Below are 12,819 nucleotides of genomic sequence, written 5' to 3' on the forward strand. Positions count from 1 at the left end.
GGAAATAATAGTAATATTGTATCAAGAAGACCAGAAAATCTTTTGCCATTAATTTTGATATTTATATTTGGTTGTGCATATTCATTACAAAAAAAGCTAGTGGAGGTGATGGAATTACCATTGAGCTATTTCAAATCCTGAAAGATGATGCTGTGAAAGTGCTGCACTCAATATGCCAGCAAATTTGGAAAACTCAACAGTGGCCACAGGACTGGAAAAGGTCAGTTTTCATTCCAATCCCAAAGAAAGGCAATGCCAAAGAATGCTCAAACTACCACACAATTCCACTCATCTCACACACTAGTAAAATAATGCATAAAATTCTCCATGCCAGGCTTCAGCAATACGTGAAACATGAACTTCCAGATGTTCAAGCTTGTTTTAGAACAGGCAGAGGAACCAGAGATCAAATTGCCAACATCCACCGGATCATGGAAAAAGCAAGAGAATTCCAGAAAAACATATATTTCTGCTTTATTGACTATGCCAAAGCCTTTGACTGTGTGGATCACAGTAAACCGTGGAAAATTCTTCAAGAGATGGGAATCCCAGATCATCTGACCTGCCTCTTGAGAAACCTATATGCAGGTCAGGAAGCAACAGTTAGAACTGGACATGGAACAACAGACTGGTTCCAAATAGGAAAAGGAGTATGTCAAGGCTGTATATTGTCACCCTGCTTATTTAACTTATATGCAGAGTACATCATGAGAAATGCTGGACTGGAAGAAGCATAAGCTGGAATCAAGATTTCCAGAAGAAATATCAATAACCTCAGATATACAGATGACACCACCCTTACGGCAGAAAGTGAAGAGGAACTAAAAAGCCTCTCGATGAAGGTGAAAGAAGAGAGTGAAAAAGTTGGCTTAAAGCTCAACATTCAGAAAACGAAGATCATGGCGTCTAGTCCCATCACTTCATGGGAAATAGATGGGGAAACAGTGGAAACAGTGTCAGACTTTATTTTTGGGGCTCCAAAATCACTGCAGATGGTGATTGCATCCATGAAATTAAAAGACGCTTACTCCTTGGAAGGAAAGTTATGACCAACCTGGATAGCATATTCAAAAGCAGAGACATTACTTTGCCAACAAAGGTCCATCTAGTCAAGGCTATGGTTTTTCCAGTAGTCATGTATGGATGTGAGAGTTGGACTGTGAAGAAGGCTGAGCACCAAAAAATTTATGCTTTTGAGCTGTGGTGTTGGAGAAGACTCTTGAGAGTCCCTTGGACTGCAAGGAGATCCAACCAGTCCATTCTAAAGGAGATCAGTCCTGGGTGTTCTTTGGAAGGAATGATGCTAAAGCTGAAACTCCAGTACTTTGGCCACCTCATGCGAAGAGTTGACTCATTGGAAAAGAATCTGATGCTGGGAGGGATTGAGGGCAGGAGGAAAAGGGGACGACAGAGGATGAGATGGCTGGATGGCATCACCACTCGATGGACATGAGTTTGTGCGGACTCTGGGAGTTGGTGACGGACAGGGAAGCCTGGCATGCTGCGATTCATGGGGTCGCAAAGAGTCAGACACGACTGAGCGACTGAACTGAACTGAACTGTGCATATTCAGATACTATTGATTTCTATAAGGATTGTTTTTGATCTGTACTGTCAAATCCACCTGTCCATATGTCATTAGAGGAGTTAATAGAAATGTAAGTTAAAGGAAGTAGTTGGGCAGTTTTGTCCCCCTTTTTGCATTGTCATAGTATCTGAGATGACATCATAATTTGAGTTTTTCCCTTATAATCTAAATCAATTATTTTAGGATGAATAGTAATTCCTTTATAAGTCAAATTCGATCTGCCAAGTAAAAGGCTGAAGGTTTGTCGGGGTGGGGGTCCAAAAAGTCCGGTAGGTATTCTAGAGGGGGCTGCTTGAGGAAAAAGAAGAAAATCATTTAGGGGTGGTGTATTGATGGCAGCATTGCCGGATGTTGAGGGTTTGATGGAAAAGATGGAGTTTGTCCCTGGTTTTTGTTGATGGGGACCTGGGGAGTCCCCACATTGGAGTTTCTGGAAATAGGCTTCCCTTCAACATCATATTTAGATCGACATTCTCTGGCCTAATATATCCCTTTATGGAAACGAGGGCAGATTCCTGGAGGTTGTTTAACAGTTTTAATTTTTGTGTGTGTGAGTTTTAGAGCAATCTCTTTTATAATAGGTCTTGTGCCTACATGTAAAACATCCTTCATTTCCCTTTTTAAAAGAAGCAGCCATTGTTTCAGCTAACATTTGCATTTTTGAGTTTCTGATCCTAAATTGTGATAAGACTTTAAATAATCAATAACAGTCCCAGTCTCAAGAATTGGAGCGATAGCTCTTTGACATTCCTGATTTGTATTTTTATAAGCAAGCAGTTTTCCTAGCTGCATTTTGGCCTTTTCTCTGATAACACTGTGGGAAATAGCAATTTTCAATCTAGTTAAAAAATCAGCTTAGGCTTCATTAGGCCCTTGGAATATCTTTGTATAGCTGCCTTTAGGCTCCCCTTGAGAAGTAATTTGATCCCAAGCTTTAAGGGCAACTTTTATCAATTGCTCAATGAGCCCCCAAGATGATAGCTTATGGTGAATGATTCTGCCAGATTAGTGGTCTCTGAAGGAGAGTTAACTCCAGGACTAAAGACAGGTCTCAGTCACTCAGAGTTTTGTGTGCAAAATTTTATTTAAAGTGACAGAACAGAGAAAGCTTCTGACATAGACATCATAAGGGGGAAGAAAGAGTACCTGCCTCACTAGTTTAAGTGGGACCTTATATACTTCTCAACTAGCTGCTGAGAATAGAAAAAAAGAATATCCCAACATTGTAAGAGTTCCATTAGGCCCTTTATCAAGATATGCATCCTGAGATAACTGGCACAAGATTAGCCAGGGAGAACAAGTGCCAGACAATATCTCTGGGCCAGATATACTGTTATTGTGTAATCAGGGGTACAAGTCTTGAGATACATGTTCCCAGGTAAGATTTGTTACAATTATAATCATTAACATAGAGCCTAAGGAAAGCATTTTCATGAGTAAGACATTGTGTTGTGTAATCATTAGTTCTGGACCTAAAGAAAGGTCAGTATCTCCGGTGTTGCACAAGGCTTAAGAAAAGCATGAGTGAGAATGTTTCCTCTTTACAGGGCCTTGGACTGCCTGCCTAAGCTTTAACTCTTTAATTTCCTCTTGCTCCTGAGAGAATATGGTTTCCAAGGAAAGGGAAGGAGAAATCATTCTGTAACTTCTTCCTGCTGGGAAGAGGCAAAGACCCTACATTGTTGAGGCAACATATTCTCCCTATCTTTATATTGAGGATCTCTGATCCAGGGGCCCTGAGTAATAGCTAGAGGAGCCAGTGGAAACTGCAGGAGCATGAACAATCACTTGTAACTTAAATGTCCAAGCCACTTAGATACAAAGTTCATTATATAGTTACAGATATAAAAAGCAAACAGCAAGAATAAGATGACTACAATAATTATAGTCAGGATAGTTTCCCACCAAGGAGGGCTTTGCATTTGAGCTTCTATAGCATCAAGTTGTCCTGTATTGGTTAAAATTTCAAAAGTGATTTAGTTTTGGGGAGCGCCATCTCGAGCATTAGAATTGGCACGATCTTGGGCCACATCCTGAAACCACATTGTCCACTGAAGATATTTTCCTGGTTTAAGAAGAGCCCTTATCCAAAGTCTGTGACCAACCTGCTGCTGCGTTGCTTCAGTCATGTCCAACTCTGTGCGACCCCACAGATGGCAGCCTACCAGGCTGCTCTGTCCCTGGGATTCTCCAGGCAAGAATATTGGAGTGGGTTGCCATTTGCTTCTCCAGTGGTGACCAACCTAGACAGCATATTAAAAAGCAGAGACATTACTTTGCCAACAAAGGTCTATCTAGTCAAGGGTATGGTTTTTCCAGTGGTCATGTATGGATGTGAGAGTTGGACTATAAAGAAAGCTGAGTGCCGAAGAACTGATGCTTTTGAACTGTGGTGTTGGAGAAGACTCTTGAGAGTCCCTTGGACTGCAAGTAGATTCAACCAGTCCATCCTAAAGGAGATCAGTCCTGGGTGTTCATTGGAAGGACTGATGCTGAAGCTGAAACTCCAATACTTTGGCCACCTGATGTGAAGAGCTGACTCATTTGAAAAGACCCTGATGCTGGGAAAGATTGAGGGTGGGAGAAGGGGACAACAGAGGATGAGATGGTTGGATGGCATCATCAACTCAATGGACGTGAGTTTGGGTAGACTCTGGGAGTTGATGATGGACTGGAGGCCTGGCATGCTGCGGTTCACGGGGTCACAAAGAGTCAGACCTGACTGAGAGACTGAACTGAACTGACCTGAACTATCAAAAGTCACCAATCATAAGGAACAAAATTTCCAATAGAAGATGCCATAGCATTTAAAATTCCTTAGTAAAAGGCAAATGAGGGCCATACATAGTTACAGCTTTTTACATGTTGCATGTGAGAAAAATCAATGGCTTCGTATTGAGGTATTATTTGCCCTTGGGAGTTAGTATTCCTCAAAACAGGAAAAGCAGAGAAACCATCAGCCTCAGAGATTCGAGACTGCAAACCCAGTAACTCAGAAAGCCTTCGTCATGAAGGAGAATGAGTGGATAGTATTGTCTCATAAATACGAGTGCATGCCACAGGCTTATTGTTGTCATAAAGAAAAGTATTGTCAGCCTTACTGTCAAAAAGAACCTCAGAAGAATCATCGTCAGGGTCATCTTGTTCTTTTTCTTGAATTGAGGGGACTTTCGGTTTTGTGCCTGTTGCAAGAGGAGGATGAGGAGCACTTGGGGCAGGGCTGGTGGGAAATTTTTGAAATATTTTATGTTGCTTTAATTGAGCCTTTTGTAAAACTTCATCATCTAATTTATATTCATGTAACAAGTGTTGCACCTGTTGTCGAATATCAAGGGGGCTAGAATTACCTTGAAATGGCAAAATCACAGCTTTAATAAGAGCCCATTAGGGCCAGAAACCTATTGGAATATTTTTTCCCCATCTTGAGGCTCATTCAACATTCTCTTTAACCTGGTTCCAAATTTCTAAATCGAAACTGCCTTCATCAGGGAACCAGAGATTATGTTCAACTGTTGTTTGGAGATAAGCCTCTATTCGCTGATGGAAGCTGAGTCTCTGAACTTTAAATAAATGAGGAAGTAAAGTAGAAAAGTGGTGGGACTTTCCAGCCATTTTCCCATATCCCTGCACTTACCGACCTCCGTAGATACACAGTCACTCCATCCGTTTGCCAAGGGTGTTCTTCAGGTCCCTGTTCGGGCGCCACTTGTTATGGTTTTTACAGACCAGGACCTGGGGACTGGAATCAACGAAAAGAAGGTGAAGAAAAGGACACGGGGGACCCAAGTCTCGAATAAAACAAGCGTACTTTATTTGCAGAAACGCATGCTTATATATCTTCAATAAAATGATTACTCAGCCATTAAGAATGAAATTCCATCAGTTGCAACAAAATGGATAGTCCTTTAAGTAAAAGGTCACTGAAAAGAGTCACTGAAGGGAATCCAAGCAGGTGCTCTTTCCCACGATCTCACTCCTGAGAACTGCATGCAGCTCTGCTCCTTCCTGTATTCCAGGAACTGATAAGGAACACAGAGTCCTTGAGAAATGGTACACAAAGGAAGAAAAAGCAACATATTGGATCCTTTAAAGTTGAACGTCCCCTGACAGTGCATTAAGACCTTTTTTGTATAGTTCTAAGTATCCTTGCTACCTCTTCTTAATCTCTTCTGATTTTGTTACTTCCTTGCCATTTCTGTCCTTTATTGTGCTCATCCTTGCATGAAATATTCCCTTGGTTTCTTCAATTTTCTTGAAGAGATCTCTAGCTTTCCCGTTCTATTTTTTCCTTCTATTTCTTTGCATTATTCACATAAGAAGGCTTTCTTATCTCTTCTTGCTATTCTTGGAACACTGCTTTCAGTTTTGTATATCTTTCCCTTTTTCCTTTGCCTTTCATATCTCTTCTTTTCTAATCTATTTGTAAGACTTCTTTATACAACCACATTGCCTTCTTTCATTTCTTTTTCTTTGGGATGGTTTTTGTCACTGCCTTCTGTACAGTGCTACAAATCTCTGTCTGTAGTTCTTCAGGCATTCTGTCTATCAGATCTAACCCCTTGAATCTAATTGTCACCTCCACTGTAGAGTCATAAGAAATTTGATTTAGGTGATACCTGGATGATCTATTGGTTTTCCCTACTTTTTTCAATATAAGCCCGAATTTTGCAATAAGGAGCTCATGATCAGAGCCACAGTCAGCTCCAGGTCTTGTTTTTGCTGACTCTGTAGAGCTTCTTAATTTTCAACTGCAAAGAATATAATCAATCTGATTTCATCATTGACCATCTGCAGATGTCCATGTGCAGAGTCATACTTGTGTTGTTGGAGGATGTTGTTTGCTATGACCAGAGAGTGTTCACTATTGTTATCATATACATATTATCAATTGACCTCTACCTTACAGAGAGAAGAGTCTAAAAGAGATGAAATATTTACATAAGCAAATTGAAGTTAGAGGGTAAAATTGGAAGTGCCATAGAAAATTATGGGTTAGAGTAGCAATATGGAAGAATAAGAAATTACTATCTAAGTTGTCAGTGGGATTGAGGTTTTAAGAGCAGGAATAGAATGGGGGTGATATTGGCCAAGTAGTAGAAACTTTTAGTTTTTAAAATGAGTGACTTATTAGGAGCTAATATATAGCATGATGGTGCTGGTGGTGGTTTAGTCACAAGAAAAGTTAACTATCTGAGGTTATTCAGATCAGCTGAATCACTCAGTCATGTAAAATTCTTTGTGATCCCATGGACTGAGAATGCCAGGCTTCCCTGTCCATCACCAACTCCTGAAGCTTACTCAAACTCATGCCAATCAAGTCTGTGATGCCATCCAACCATCTCCTCCTTTGCCGTCCACTTCTCCTCCTGCCTTCAATCTTTCCCAGCATCAGGGTCTTTTCCAATGAGTCAGTTGTTTGCATCAGGCGACCAAAATATTGGAGCTTCAACTTCAGCATCAGGCCTTCTAATGAATATTCAGGACTGATTTCTCTTAGGATTGACTGATTTGATCTTCTGGCAGTCCAAGGGACTCTCAAGAGTTTTCTCCAATACCACAGTTCAAAAGCATCAGTTCTTCAGCACTCACCTTTCTTTATGGTCCAACTCTCACATCCATATATGACTACTGGAAAAACCATAGCTTTGACTAGATGGACCTTTATCAGTAAAGTCATGTCTCTGCTTTTTAATATGCTGTCTACCTTGGCCATAAGTTTTCTTCCAAGGAGCAAGCGTCTTTTAATTTCATGGCTGCAGTCACCATCTGCAGTCATTTTGGAGCCCCCCAAAAATAGTCTGTCACTGTTTCCATTGTTTCCCCATCTATTTGCCATGGAGTGATGGGACCAGATGCCATAAACTTAGTTTTCTGAATGTTGAGTTTTAAGCCAGTTTTTTCACTCTCATCTTTCACTTTCATCAAGAGGCTTTTTAGTTCCTCTTCACTTTCTGCCATTAGGATGGTGTCATCTGCATATCTGAGGTTATTGATATTTCTCCCTGCAATCTTGATTCCAGCTTGTGCTTCATCCAGCCTGGCATTTTGCAGGATGTAGTCTGCATGTAATTTAAATAAGCAGGATGACAATATACTCCTTTCCCAATTTTGAACCAGTCTGTTCTTCCATGACCAGTTCTAATTGTTGCTTCTTGACCTGCAAAAATTTCTTAGGAGGCAGATAAGGTGGTCTGGTATTCTCATCTCTTTAAGAAATTTCCACAGTTTATTATGATCCACAAAGTCAAATACTTTAGTGTAGTTAATGAAGCAGAAGTAGATGCTTTTCTCAAATTCTCTTGCTTTCTCTATGATCTTTTGATTTTTTCTAAGTGAGATTATAGATGTGTTAATTAATTTGATTAATCATTTTTCAAAATAAGATTATCCAATTATTACATTGTACACTACTATTATACACAGTGAATCATCTTACAATTTATTTTTAATCAGTGAAAATGATCTATTCAAATTAGTTATTTACTACACAATTTCAACACAGGAAAAGAATATTCAACATACAGCTATATATTTAAAATTAATTTGTTATATTAATATGCATATCCACCTTTTGGGAGTAGGGACAGAATAATCTCTAAATGAGGGTCCATGATGGTCTATTAATTGTCATATAGATATAGATACTTTCTCAGTTGCCAAAGGTTGAATAAAATATTTTTGTGAATTGGATCTGGTAGGTGGGCCTTCATCAGAGCAGAGATTCAACCTTCAAATGTTAGGAGAACTAAGAGATAACATGTTCCCACAATGAGAGCAAGTAGCATCAAACCATAAAAGCCCAGCTTTTATATTTCTAAAATATGATTCTTACACACACGGACAATGCCATCTCCATCCAAATGACTGTATGTTTTACTTACATAGTGGGGGAAATTGGTTTGCTCACCGTATGCAATATACAATTATTTCTGTTATTCATTTACATTTATATGGCAGAGATTAATAGTTATTTACATGTGTACATTGTACAAAAGTTATGGAAAGCAGGGTTCTGTCTTTGCACCCACAGACTTAATTGGTACTCTGTAGGAGTGAATCTTTATTGGTTTTTAGTCTATGGCTAACAGTTGGAGATACACATTGGGATTGCCAGTATTAATGATAGGGACAGAATGAAGGGACAAAATAGGTGGTTAAATAGTTAATTCCACTAGGGGAGTGTAAGTAGAAAACTGGGAGACCCCTGTTAGTTAATGATTACTCAAGAGAGCAGGTTTGCTTAACCACAAAATCAAGCAGGCTTGCTTAGCAACAAAACCATGCAGCAGAAGCACAGTACATACCCCTATACAAAACAATGGTGACAGGAGACCCGTGTCCTGCCCAGTGAGCTCAGTAAAGTAATGATTTTCTAGGATATGCTTCCTATACAAAAAATCCAATATTTTGTGGACCTCGCTTTACCATGGAGGGACAAGAAAACTCCCCTGCTCAACCTGGAGGAGGAACTAATGATGAAAACACCTCTACTCAGGAAAGAAGATGAAGAAGGTCTTCTCCCCTCCTCATTTTTCCTTTGATTATAAAACTAGCCCACTAAGTTCTCAGGGTGTGGCATTTTGCGATTGCCTGCTTGTAAGCCTCACAAGTTTCCTGTTATATTAAATCACTTCTTATCTACCACTTTGCTCCCAATGAATTCTTCTCTGCACAGAAACATAAATGACTGTGAAAACCAGAGCTCTTTGGATTCCCCTGAAGTGACACCAATCAGTTTCATTGCCAGTTGGTTGTGAGTGAATTTTTAAATGAGATTCTGTTCAAAGGATTGTGAACAAATGATTAAAATTCAAATAGTTCATAAGAAATACAAGTTTCTGATAGGATAACATATGCAGAATGAGACTGGAAAAGATAACACAATTTTGTTCAGACAGTTTACAGTCATAACACATTAATTTAAAACATCTTCTGCTAGTGTGGATGTATATTTAAGGTCTTTTTCTTAACTCTTTTTTTTTGTCATTAATACAAGAAATAAAATCTTTCATTCATTTAAAAATTTTTATTTATATTTTAATTGAAGGATAATGGCTATATAGAATTTTACTGTTTTTTGTCAAACCTCAACATGAATCAGCCATAGGTATACATATATCCCTTCCCTCTTGAACGTCCTTCCTATCTCCCTCCCCACCCCACCTCTCTAGATTGATACAGAGCCCCTGTTTGAGTTTCCTGAGCCATACAGTAAATTCCTGCTGGCTAATTTACATATGGTAATGTAAGTTTCCATTTTATTCTCCCCATACATCTTACCCTCTCCTCCCCTCTCCCCATGTCCATAAGTCTGTTCTCTATGTCTATTTCTCTATTCAGTTCAGTTCAGTTCATTTCAGTCGCTCAGTCATTTCTGACTCTTTGTGACTCCATGAAATTTGCTGCTGTACAAATAAATTCTTTGGTACTATCTTTCCAGATTCCACATATATACGTTAGTATACGACATTAATCTTTCTCTTTCTGACTTACTTCCCTCAGTATAATAGGCTCTAGGTTCATCCACCTCATTAGAACTAATTCAAATACATTCCTTTTATGGCTGAGTAATATTCCATTGTGTATACATATCACAACTTCTTTATCCATTCATCTGTTGATGGACATCTAGGTTGTTTCCATGTTCTAGCTATTGTACATAGTGCTGCAATGAACATTGGGATACATATGCCTTTTTCAATTTTGATTTCCTCAGTGTGTATGCCTAGGAGTGGGATTGTTGCATAATATGGTGGTTTTATTCCTAGTTTTTTAAGAACTCTCCTTAAGCATCTTCCATAGTGTCTGTATCAATTTACATTCCCACCAGCAATGCAAGAGGGTTTCCCTTTTCTTCACACCCTCTCCAGCATTTATTGTTTGTAGACTTTTTGATGATGGCCATTCTGACCAGTGTGAGGTGATATCTCATTGTAGTTTTGATTTGCATTTCTCTAATAATGAGTGATGTTGAGCATCTGTATGTCTTCTTTGAAGAAATGTCTATGTTCTTCCCACGGTTTGATTGGGTTGCTTGTTTTTCTGGTATTGAGTTGTATGAGTTGCTTGTATAATATAATAATTAATTTGGAAATTAATCTTTTGTCTGTTGTTTCATTTGCTGTTATTTTCTCCCATTCTGAGTGTTGTCATTTCACCTTACTTATAGTTTACTTTGCTGTGCAAAAGCTTTTAAGTTTAATCAGGTCCCACTTGTTTACTTTTGTTTTTATTTCCATTACTCTAGGAGGTGGGTCATACAGGGTCTTGCTTTGGTTTATGTCATCGAGTGTTCTGCCTATATTTTTCTCTAAGAGTTTTATATTTTCTAGTCTTCCATTTAGGTTTTTAATCCATTTTAAATTTATTTCTGTGCATGGTGTTAGGAAGCATTCTAATTTCATTCTTTTACATGTAGCTGTCCAGTTTTCCCAGCACCACTTATTGAAGAGGCTGTCTTTGCCCCATTGTATACTGTTGCCTCCTTTGCCAAAAATAAGATACCCATAGGTGCATGGGTTTATTTTTGGGTTTTCTATCTTATTCCATTGGTCTATATTTCTGTCCTTGTGCCAGTAGCATACTGTCCTGATGACTGTAGCTTTGTAGTATAATCTGAAGTCAGAAAAGTTCATTCCTCCAGCTCCATTATTCTTCCTCAAGACTGCTTTGGATATTTGGGGTCTTTTGTGTTTCCATATGAATTGTGAAATTTTTTATTCTAGTTCTGTGAAAAAAGCCATTGGTAATTCGATAGGGATCACATTGAATCTGTATTTTGCATTTGGTAGTACAGTCATTTTCAAATATTGATTCTTACTACCCAGGAACATGGAATATCTGTCCACCTGTTTATATCATCTTTGATTTCTTTCTTCTGCTGCTGCTAAGTCACTTCAGTCATGTCCGACTCTGTGCGACCCCATAGATGGCAGCCCACCAGGCTCCGCCGTCCCTGGGATTCTCCAGGCAAGAAAACTGGAGTGGGTTGCCATTTCCTTCTCCAATGCATGAAAGTGAAAAGTGAAAGTGAAGTCGCTCAGTCGTGTCCGACTCTAGCAACCCCATGGACTGCAGCCTACCAGGCTCCTCCGTCCATGGGATTTTCCAGGCAAGAGTACTGGAGTGGGGTGCCACTGTCAGTGTCTTATAATTTTCTGTGTAAAGTTCTTTTGTCTCCTAAGATAATTATATTCCTAGATATTTTATTCTTGCAATGGTGAATGGGCTTGATTCCTTATTTCTCTTTCTCAATTTTCATTGTTAGTATATAGGAATGCAAGTGATTTCTGTGTATTGACTTTGCATCCCGCAACTTTGCAAAATTTACTGATTAGCTATAGTAATTTTCTCATAGTATCTTTAGGGTTTTCTATGTTCAGTATCATGTCATCTGCAAACAGTGAGACCTTTATTTCTTCTTTTCCAATCTGTATTCCTTTTATTTCTTTTTCTTCTCTGATTGCTGTAGCTAAGACTTCCATAACTATCTTGAATAATAGTGGTAAAAGTGAACACCCTTGTCTTGTGTCTGATCTTAGAATGCTTTCAGTTTCTCATCATTGAGAATAACGTTTGCCATAGGCTTATTATATATGGCCTTTACTATGTTGAGGTAGGTTCCTTCTACACCCATTTTTTGAAGAGTTTTAATCATAAATAGGTGCTGAATTTTGTCAAAGTTTTTTTTCCATATCTACTGAGATTATCATATGGTTTTTATCACTCAATTTGGTAATACGGTGTATTACATTGATTGGCATATATTGAAGAATCCTTGCATCCTTGCAATAAAGCCAACTTGATCATGGTGTATGAAATTTTTAATGTGTTGTTGAATTCTGTTTGCTAAAATTTTGTTGAGGATTTTTGCATCTATGTTCATCACTGATATTGGCTTTCAGTTTTCTTTTTTTGGTGTCTTTGTCTGGTTTTGGTATCAAGGTGATGGTGGCCTCGTAGAATGAGTTTGGAAGTGTTCCTTCCTCTGCAATTTTTTGAAAGAGTGTTAGAAGGATAGGCATTAGCTCATCTCTGAATGTTTGATATAATTCACTTGTGGAACAATCTGTCCCTGGGATTTTGTTTTTTGAGACATTTTGGAACACAGCTTTGATTTCAGTGCTTATAATTGGATTGTTCATGATTTCTGTTTCTTTCTGTTTCAGTCTTGGAAGATTGAACTTTTCTAAGAATCTATCCATTTCTTTCAGGTTATCCATTTTATTGCC

At 38.7% G+C, this 12,819-nt stretch overlaps 1 long non-coding RNA gene across 1 annotated transcript in view; it reads right to left on the minus strand.

Annotated features, from left to right (window-relative positions):
- Positions 1–2,653: 2,653 nt before the first annotated feature.
- LOC147371813 (uncharacterized) overlaps positions 2,654–12,819 on the minus strand; it is a 100,380-nt gene continuing 90,214 nt past the window's right edge. Inside the window, exons 3-4 of the long non-coding RNA XR_015163773.1 lie at positions 5,223–5,327; positions 2,654–3,831 (exon numbers count right to left, since the gene is read on the minus strand). This is a non-coding gene — a long non-coding RNA (uncharacterized LOC147371813). The remainder of the gene's footprint in view (positions 3,832–5,222; positions 5,328–12,819) is intronic.

This window comes from Bos grunniens, chromosome 5, assembly GCF_055505025.1.
Source record: "Bos grunniens cultivar Pamir isolate PY7600 chromosome 5, Bosgru_T2T1.0, whole genome shotgun sequence".
NCBI lineage: Eukaryota > Metazoa > Chordata > Mammalia > Artiodactyla > Bovidae > Bos > Bos grunniens.